Here is a 9763-nt window from a genome sequence, read left to right on the forward strand (position 1 = left end):
TTGCCATACATCTTGCATTGCATGATTAATGTGATCTTTGTTTGGCTTCAGGGTGTTCTTTTAGCTGGGGTTGTGTTAATGTTACTCTGATACAGTCTGTGAGATGGAGGAAAGCAAAGAGTGAAACATGTTAACATTACATCTGTCTGAATTTCTACAGATCTCTGAATTTTGCTGGGTTTTTGTCATGAATATATCTATCTCTTCAGTCACTGTCCTGCATTGAATGTTGTATTCTTTTATCCAGATACACATTATAACATATTGAATTCCATAAACTTTGTGTATAATGAGTTCACTTTTGTTAGATATCCACACTCCATATTCCATAACTAGATTTCTGATCATCTTCCATGAATAAGCTTTCCCATGGGCAGGTAGAAGGTTTTTTAAAAGATAAAAAGAGGTAATATGAGTCGGTGAGGATGCTGTAAGACAAGGGAGGGAAACAGGTACTTGCACAGAACGTATAGACTAATTCTTTCTGTTATCAGACATGAATCTAAAAAAAAAAACAAAACAAAACACACACCCTCACCTCCCACCACCCAGCTGAATATATTATTTGCATGTCAAGAATTGTCCTCGAATATCCCAGTTTGCTATTTGAACTGGGACTTTTTGTATATCTGGCTAATTTTCCCTGTTTGGGGTTTTGAAGTAGTTTTCATTTGGTTTTGTTCACAGCAAATATCCTTTTTAGGGTTGCACACCTTTAACTTAGTATTTAAAGCTTGGATTGCTCAAGAGCTGATATCCTTGCTACTCAGTCTTCAGACTTGCACGTATTTTTCTCATTGGTGCTTGAGTATAGTGACCACCTACTTCATGCTCTAGACTTTGCAAATATTTTTAGGATGAAAACCTATAAAAGCAAAAGGAGCTACTGTATTTCTTAAGGGTTTTTTATCTGCTTTTATCTGCTGCTTTGCCATAGCTCTGTTAGCCTAATACGTCTTTCTATTGCATCTTTTTAAGATGTTCTGAACTATGAAAGATAATCCTCCATCTTGTATTTTGTCAAATCTATTAGATACCAACATAATTGTAATGTTTTCCTTATATTGTTGTAAGTTTGTATAAAATATCCTTATATTTTCCTTATACTGTTTTAAGTTTGTTTCAATGGCATGATGCGTAAGATTTTGAACAGTTACTGTGAAACTTGTATGAATTTAGAATAACATGATCCCATAATTTTCATGATATAAGTAGTCAGGCTGGCTGACATCTGGAGTAAAATGAAATAATTCACTTCCTTTTATTAGATAAGTTTTGGTTTTGTTGTGGAACTCAGACTTATAATTGCATCCCAAAGGGGAAGTTTTTATATACATGGATATTTATAAGGCTTCACTGTTTATGTTTCTTTGTTGGTTTTCGGGTGGTTTTTCTGTTTGGTTGGTTTGGTTTTGTGGTTTGGGTTTTTATTTTTTCCAATTCTGTATACTTTTAGAAGAAGTAAATTCCAGAACACAATAATGGTCTTTGAGGGAAAATTTGATTACTATAGGAACTCTGGTTGCTTGCTAAAAATCATCACTTACTACTGGTTTATGATGTTGCTAGGTCTAGTTTATTTGAAAGATTACTTTCAAGGTATTGTTTTATCTGGATTTTTATTAAGATTTTTGGAGGTAAAGATTTGATTTTGGTTGGCATGTATTTCATTCAAAAAAGGTTTTCAGCTCATTTCATCCAGGACGAGAAAAGACATAACCATGAACTTCAGTCCTTTCCTGAATCATAGGTCTGCAAGTCTCTGAGGTAGAACAGAAATGTCTGTCTTCTATCTGAAGCAGTGAATGTGCAAACCACAAGTAAAATTCAATGTTCACATTTATTTCAAGACAGAGTTTTACCAAGAGTAGAAGGGTAAGAAATATCAGAGAGAAGAAACCTGCACAGTATTTTCCTTGTTTGGTTTCTAAATTTTAGTTTTACCTTGCCTTGCAGAGCAGAAAGGGTTTAAGCAATCCATAGCAGGTAGCACTCGGAATTACCAGTCCTCCTGACTCCATGTCAGCTCTACACTCTGTTTTGCTTCAAGACAGACACAGTACAAACACATTTTAAGCTTCTGGAACAGACTTTGGTTAGAAATCTTTCTCTGAATAGGGTATGAACCTGTGTAGATCGGAAACATTCTTCTTTCATTTAAACTTTTTCCATATCTGTCTCATATGTTAATTCAAGAAAAATATATCTAATTGGTTTGAGGGGTTTTTGTTCTCTTTTGTTTTTTGTACCTGTATTAGTTTTGTGTTGTGTGTAATAGTTGATTCTGTAGAGCATGCAGTTGAAAATGGTGTTGCAGGAAAATGTTACATCGACCACTGAGATTTAGCTAACATAAAGTACAATGGAATTGTGAATGTGTAACTGAGGGCAGCATCTTTTTAAAGTTCACACTTTATATAGTCTTCCTATTATTTCCTTTACAGTGGAAATGTTGGGGTTTTTTCTGTGTCTTGATAAATATTTTAAACTAAGTTATCAGTTGGGAGGGGAATATCATCAAAGAAAAGAATTTCAGAAAGCTTAGTGGATCAATTTGCCTGATATCATGGGGATGTTGTGGTTTCAAAATAAAGCTGTTGCTGTGAAACTACTTATCTATACATATATTCCCAGGGGCATACAAAGGATTTTTTTTCCTATAAACTCTTAGTGTAATGTCCTCATGAATTTCCTGAAAATAATCAACAGGCTGTTGATAGTGTTTCCCACAGAAGATTGGCTATTTTGGTAGGCAGTGAACCTGAACAGGGAGTCAGCTGTTCAAAGTGCAGCCAGAGTCCAGAGCAGCAGTTAGAGATGTTACTTCTAGACCGATAGGGAGGATGGTAGTCTGAGCATAGAATCCAAAGGGCGATAGCAGTCACTCATAGTAGTATTTCTTTTTCTTAAGCAATCTGTTCTGTTATTTGGAAGATTGCTCTCAAATGTTAAACAAAACTGCCTGAAGTAAATGTGTGAGGTTTTTAATATTCTTGTGAATTACAATCTCTTATTAATAAAAGATGTAAAAATTAATAAAGACCACAGTACAAAACTATTTCTATATATCGCATAGTCCTAACTAGATAACACCACCCCAATTCTTTTACTTTTAAAATTATATGTAATACTTTATATTCATTATGGTGAAGAAGCCAAGTTGGAAATAGAAAAATAGCTCACCCCAGTTATCTAAGAAGCTAACAGGAGTTTCAGGAATAGAAACTGATTTTCCAGCACCTTTTTCTGGAAGTCTAGTTCTGAAAAATATATCATATAATTTAGCATCACCACAGTTAGGAATTAAAAACATATCACTTTTTGCAAAGAAAATTTTCTGAAGATTTTTCACATGCACACTGCATTTTATTTTGACACAAACATATATCAGAAAAATCTAAAAGAAATATTGCATTATAAGCAGTTCATTTAAACAAGATTATTAATTCTGTTATCTCTCTTTATGTGTGCACCTGATCATTAGGTATTCATTACATTTTAAAAAAATAAGGGCATGAAACTCCCAAACTTTATTTCCTTTTGAAAAAAATACAGTACCAAGGGAGAATAACTTTACTGATGAAGAGATTCAAAATGAAGTATTTTTGGGTATACTTGAATCAAACTAAAGGATTTCAACTTAAGGAACTTCAGAATATTGTAGTTTCTTACAAATTGAATATTTTTTCTAATGTTTCACAAAATGAAACTTTCCATTTCTTTTTACCTCTTGGTAGAAGAGATGAATGTTGAAACGCCCCATGCAACAAAAATAATGAGGTTTGCATAACTCTAATTTTAGTATGTCTATTACTCTAGAAGGTAAAAAGTCTTTTGTGAAAGGAATCAATATTTATGCTACCATAAAGGCCCAAGCAATTTCTGGAGTGAGTTGAGTGTGTATTAAAAAGCATTTTAATCATGAAATATGAGTCCCTCATTGTTTGGCATTGAAATATTTTCAACACAGAATATGGAAAATATCAGTTTTACCAGCAATTTTCCATCATTAACCTAGTACTTAGTTAAGTACTTACTGATGTCAAGGACATGACTGTAATCAACAAACCATAAGTAATGTCTGTCTTACAGAAAGCAATGTTCCCCAAAAATTAAGATTAGCAAATAGCATTGGAACTCTTTTTAGTGCAAACACAAGTTAATCAAAGTTTTGTGATAGCTATTTTTAAGGTGATGCCTCTGGTTATTTCCCATCCTAGAGTACTTAGCAAATAGTGAAAACAGCTTGGTTGTTGACATTTCATTGTATTCTTCATTTGTTTTGGATCAGATCCGAAATCAGCTGCTAGCAATGGCAGTTTTCTGACCTATGTTGAGGAGAGTTGGATCTTGTTCTTACTTGTCAAAAAACATTTTATCATTTTCCGCAATAGTGTTCCAGTGTGGCAGACAGTAAACACTTGCAGGTTTTTGTGCTTTCCTCTGTTTCATCATGTAAGATGGCACCTGTTTTGACTAATGGGATAGAAATCAGTAATAACAGCAGTTAAAAAGTAAGTAAAATTCTTTGAAGATGTCAACACAAATGACAACAACAAAAAAAAAAAAAAGAGAGAGAATTGATCTTTTTAGTCATTTTCCCCTAAATGACTAACAGGCACAGGGCTTGCCATCTATAAAATAGATTTTTGGTGAATCAGGAGGGAAAAGACAAAACAACACAACACACCTACAAACAGAACAACCACCCACATCCACCCCCACCTTGTTCCACTGTGGAAATGAGCTGTTCTGGGAACTGAACTTAAGACTAAATGGTACATCTGCACTTGTCTGCTTGGAAGGCAAATGCAGGATTTGGCAGCCCTGAGCCATCACATTTGAAAGACCAGTCAGAACTGGAGATCATTAATGCAAAAAGTGCCTGAACAGTGTAAAGTGCTTTTCAGCAGCCTGAGAATACACGCAAGACTTACGGTGTGAATGTTACAAACCACTTGTTTCTCCTTTGTATTTTAAATGACATTTTTCCATTGTCTGGTGGATTTCTTGTATTAAAAAGTATGCTAATTTGCTACTTACTACAAGGAATTATTCAATCATGATGTCTTGCATCTGTGTCTAGCGGTTATTGCTTATGTGTTCAGGATTGTTGAGAATTTCTTTTGATTGTGCCTTTCTGTCTTCATGAGTAATAGTGGGGCTTTAGATATGTGCCAGACAGCCCTGAAAGGCAGAGGGTTTTTTACATTCTCTTCAAAGTTTATAAAGCATAGATAATGCATTTGCCATTATAGCTTCCTTTTTCCTAACTTGAAATTCAGATGGAACACCATTAGAACAAGTCATCCTTGCAGATCTTGGTCACTTTGGCTATGTCTGTATCAGCAAACGAAACACACTAGGATCATTACAATGAGGGTGGTGAAACACTGGAAGAGGTTGCCCAGAGAGGTGGTAGATGCCCCATCCCTAGTAACATTCAAGGTCAGGTTGGACTGGGCCCTGTTCATTGCAGGGGAGTTGGACTAGATGACCTTTAAAGGTCCTTTTCAACCCAAGCCATTCTATAATCCTATGATTCTCTGACACTGAGGCTAAAAAGCAGACAACAAAGAGGAGCAATGTAAGTAAACTCCCTTGGCTTCCAAACCAGGATGGTTTCATGCAAACTCTGCTGTTCTTTGCTACCTCCTAAGCCATGCACAGGAATAACTTGCAAGAAAATACTGAAGCTGCAAGTGTGCCAGAAACTATTCTAATTTTTTTGCAGTATGAACGATTAAGCCTAGTGCCCAGGAACATTCACAGACAATGGTTAACTTAATAGCATAGGCATATCTTTTGAGGCTGCCGAATGGTTTGAAATTAATTTTAAGCACTAACTATATTTTTAAATTCCAGCATTACATTTAATGTACAGGTTTAAAAACAGTGTCAGGACACTTCCCTGTCTGGATCACCGGTGAACCCCAACTTCAGGTTGTGTGATCACCTGTCCCCTCATCTAGAAGTAATTTAAAGTTGCCAAATTGAAGCCAACTACAAGTAACATTAAGTCAGTTGAATCCACCAAAGGTGAATTGTAACACAATTAAAATTATACCTCGTAAAGAAAAGCTACTGCTTGCTCCTGAGGCCACCTAAGCGGGATATAGAAAATTGTGCATGTCGTTGTATGGAAAGCTGAGCCATAGTACCTTTTCAGCCCAGGGATACAAATGCATCTCTTCACAAATAAACCAAAGCTGGGTCTGAACTTCCAGGCTAGGAGCTGATAGTGATGTAACTGCGGAACTATAGAACCCCGGTTTGGTCAGCTCCCCTCTTTGGCTGCCCTGTGGTTTTCTCTTTAGAAAGTAAAAAAAGTAAAAGAAATTATTAATGCTGATTATTTGACAGATTGTTGAGTATTGTAGCAAAAAAAGACTATCAAATCAAGTATTATACATGGATAGAGTTTGTAGGCTACACATAAAATTTTTGGGTTTTGATTACTGCAGAACAATTTTTGGAAACGTCAAATAAAAAACCCAACACAGTAAAACTTCAGGAGACTGGCAAAGACATCCTATTTACTTCAAGAAATAATGGTTGTGGAGCATATTGAATATGTGTTCAAACAGCATCATGTCCTTGTTTTTAGTTATGCTTCTTCCTCAAGACCTAAATCATTCCTGTATTTGCATGCTTTATGCTTGCCATTTCGCAGCATTAAAAAATGTCATGTTGCCATCTCTTGCTGCTGCAGAAAGTCACAAAACTGAATGATGTAATTCAGGTATTGTTCCTGGGCCACAACTGGGAGGATTTTTGAATTCAGATTAATCTTCTTCATTCAGCTCCTAGTATTGTAATTCTGCTGTTGTATTTTAACCCTGTAAGAACTCCCTGCCTTAAGATATCCTTGCTTTATGGATATATAAACAACAAATTCTCTGGTTACATAGTATTATATGTAACGGTATTTACAAATGTAGGTTTTCTGTATGCTTTTTGGCAGCCATTGTTGCAGTATTATTTTGGTAACTGCTATATCCCTTTGTTGGAACTGACCCATATTAGTATGAAATGCTCCTGTTAAATCTCAGTGCCTGTAAGATCAAAACATGAAGCAAATAGAATGTGATTATTTTTTTTTTTTTATGTGTCAGAAAAAACTGAAGCATTTTGGCATTCTGATCGTCAGTATTCTTAGGTCACACCTAAGGAGAGATTGTCATCAATACCTAAAACTGATAGAACCGTAGATTAGCTGAGGTTGGAAGGAACCTCTGGAGGTCATCTGGTCCCAACCACCTGCTCAGGCAGGGCCACCTAGAGCCAGTTGTCCAGGATTATGTCCATAAGACTTTTGAGTATCTCCAAGGGTGGAGATTCTGCAACTTCTCTGCACAACCTGTGCCAGTGCTCACAGTGGAAAAGCTTTTTCTGCATTCAGAGGGAACAACCTGTGTTTTCTGTTTGTTCTCATTGCTTCTGTCCTGTCATTTGGAACCACTGAAAGGAACCTGGCTCCCTCTTATTTACACCCTCCCTTCAGGTATTCATACACATTGATAAGGTATCCCTGAGCCTTCAGTCCCAGTTCTCTTAGCCTCTTCTTATGTGAAAGATGCTGCAGTCCTTGAATAATCTTTGTGGCCGGCCCTTCACTGAACTCTCTCCAATAGCTCCCTATTTCCTCTGTGCTGGGCAGCCCAGAACTGGACATAGCTCTCCAGCTGTGACCATACTAGTGCTGAGTAGGGGGGAAATATCACCTCCCTCTACCTGCTAGCAATACTTTGTCCAATGCAACCCAGGATACCATCGTTTGTCCTGGCTGCAAAGGGCACACTGCTGGCTCATGTTTCATTTGTTGTCCACCAGGACCCCCAAGGCATTTTCTACAAAGCTGCTTTCCCTAGCTGTCTATTCTGCAAAGCTGATTAGCCGCCAGCATGTGCTGGTGCATGGGGTTGTTCCTTCCCAGGTAGAGCTTGCACTTCCCTTCACTGCATTTTGCAAGGTCCCTGCCTACCCATTTCTCCAGCCTGTTGAGGTCCCTCTGGATGGCAGCATGACCCTCTGGTGTATCAGCCACTTCTCCAAGTTTTGTGTCATCAGCAAACTTGACGCTGTCCAATCATCCAGATAATGAATGAAGGTGTTGATCGGGGTCAGACCCGATGGTAACCCCTAGGGTATACTGCTAGTTACTGGCCTCCAACTAGACTTCATGCCATGGATCACCACCCTGTGGCCCTGGCTGTTCTACAAGTTTTTGATCTACCTCACTGTCTGCTCATCCAGTTCAACAGCTTCTTTATGAAGATTTTACGGGATATTTACTGAAGTCAAGGTAGACAATATCCAATGTCCTCCTCTCATCTGTCAAGCCATTCATTTCACCACAGACAAACATTTATCAAGTTGATCAAGCATGACTTCCCCTTGTTAAATCCCTGCTGACTATTCCTGACCGTGTTCTTGCTCTTTGTGTGCCTGGAAATGGAACATCAGGAATTGGAAATGGAGTTATCAGTATTGAGCTGGGGTTATGTACAGTGATACTATGTATCTGTTGCTTCATACATCGCACAGTGACAGATGGGGAGATTAGAGATAGTGATCAGTGTGAGGTGTTTTCTCTTTCTTTGTAATATACACATAACGTGATTTTTTATTAGTAGTAGTACAGTAAAAAGAAAATTAAATTGCCACTGAACATGGACATATGATTAAATTCCTTAAATTGTAATGGGGTGGGTCATGTTTGCACAATGTCCCATTAACATTACAATCACTGTTATGAGAATGAATTCATGTTGTTCCATACTGTGCTGTCATTATAACCTTTGTATTTCCACATAACCATACTGGGCTAAACAATAGCAAACCGTGTTAATACTGATTCCATCTCAGTTTAATTCTACTTCATTTGCCCAGTGCCTAGTGCTTACAGTGAAGGACATAAAAAGGTAAAATAGCATAAACATCAGAAGGTGAAAGTCTGACCTTATTTAAGTGAAGGGGAATTTAACCATGGGTGTCTTTGTAATAGAAATTGCTTCTTTTATTTCAGGAAAATGGAGCTATGAAGGGAAAAATCTTAACTGAAATCAAGCTGAAAACTATTATGAATCTGTATTACACCTACTTAGGAATGAATTAATCAGCTAAACTTTGACGTTATTTTTAAAAGAAACTAAAAAAAAAACAACCCTAAACTCTGAACCCACTTTATTTTGATTTCAGTTTCTGAAGTTGTTTATAATTGCAATTAAAATACAGTATGGAACAAAACATAAATATATATATATTAAAAAAACCCCAAAAACATATTAAGATAGGTATATTGGGAAGTCAGGTACACTTTTAACTTGTTAGAACAAATTAGAAGAAAATCAAATTTCAAAGCATTTTAATTTAGGCATATGTTTTCTTACAGAAAAGCTCTTACTGATGTATTAAAAATTCAGATGACAATATTGACTTTACAAAATAGCATAAAAATAAAATTACATTCATTTCTGAAAAAGTAACAGCTGATATAATGTCTAGCTAGACATGCCACTCATTTTCTGTAGCTGCTTTTTCACATAGCTGGCATGGATAATTTGCTCAGAAAATAAGTTATTAACAAGATATTGTTTAAACAGCTCTTCCCCTGTCTTAGCTACCTTGCCTTGTTCCTCTGTCTCAACTCCTGAGTAATGAAGAAATAAACCATGTGCCTCAGTTATTTCACGTAGGGGCTTTGCATTGCTTTTTTGCTGAGTGTTCACTGAAATATTCAAGAGGACTTACTTGCCTTTTA

This window comes from Falco peregrinus, chromosome 3 (assembly GCF_023634155.1).
Source record: "Falco peregrinus isolate bFalPer1 chromosome 3, bFalPer1.pri, whole genome shotgun sequence".
Taxonomy (NCBI): Eukaryota; Metazoa; Chordata; class Aves; order Falconiformes; family Falconidae; genus Falco; species Falco peregrinus.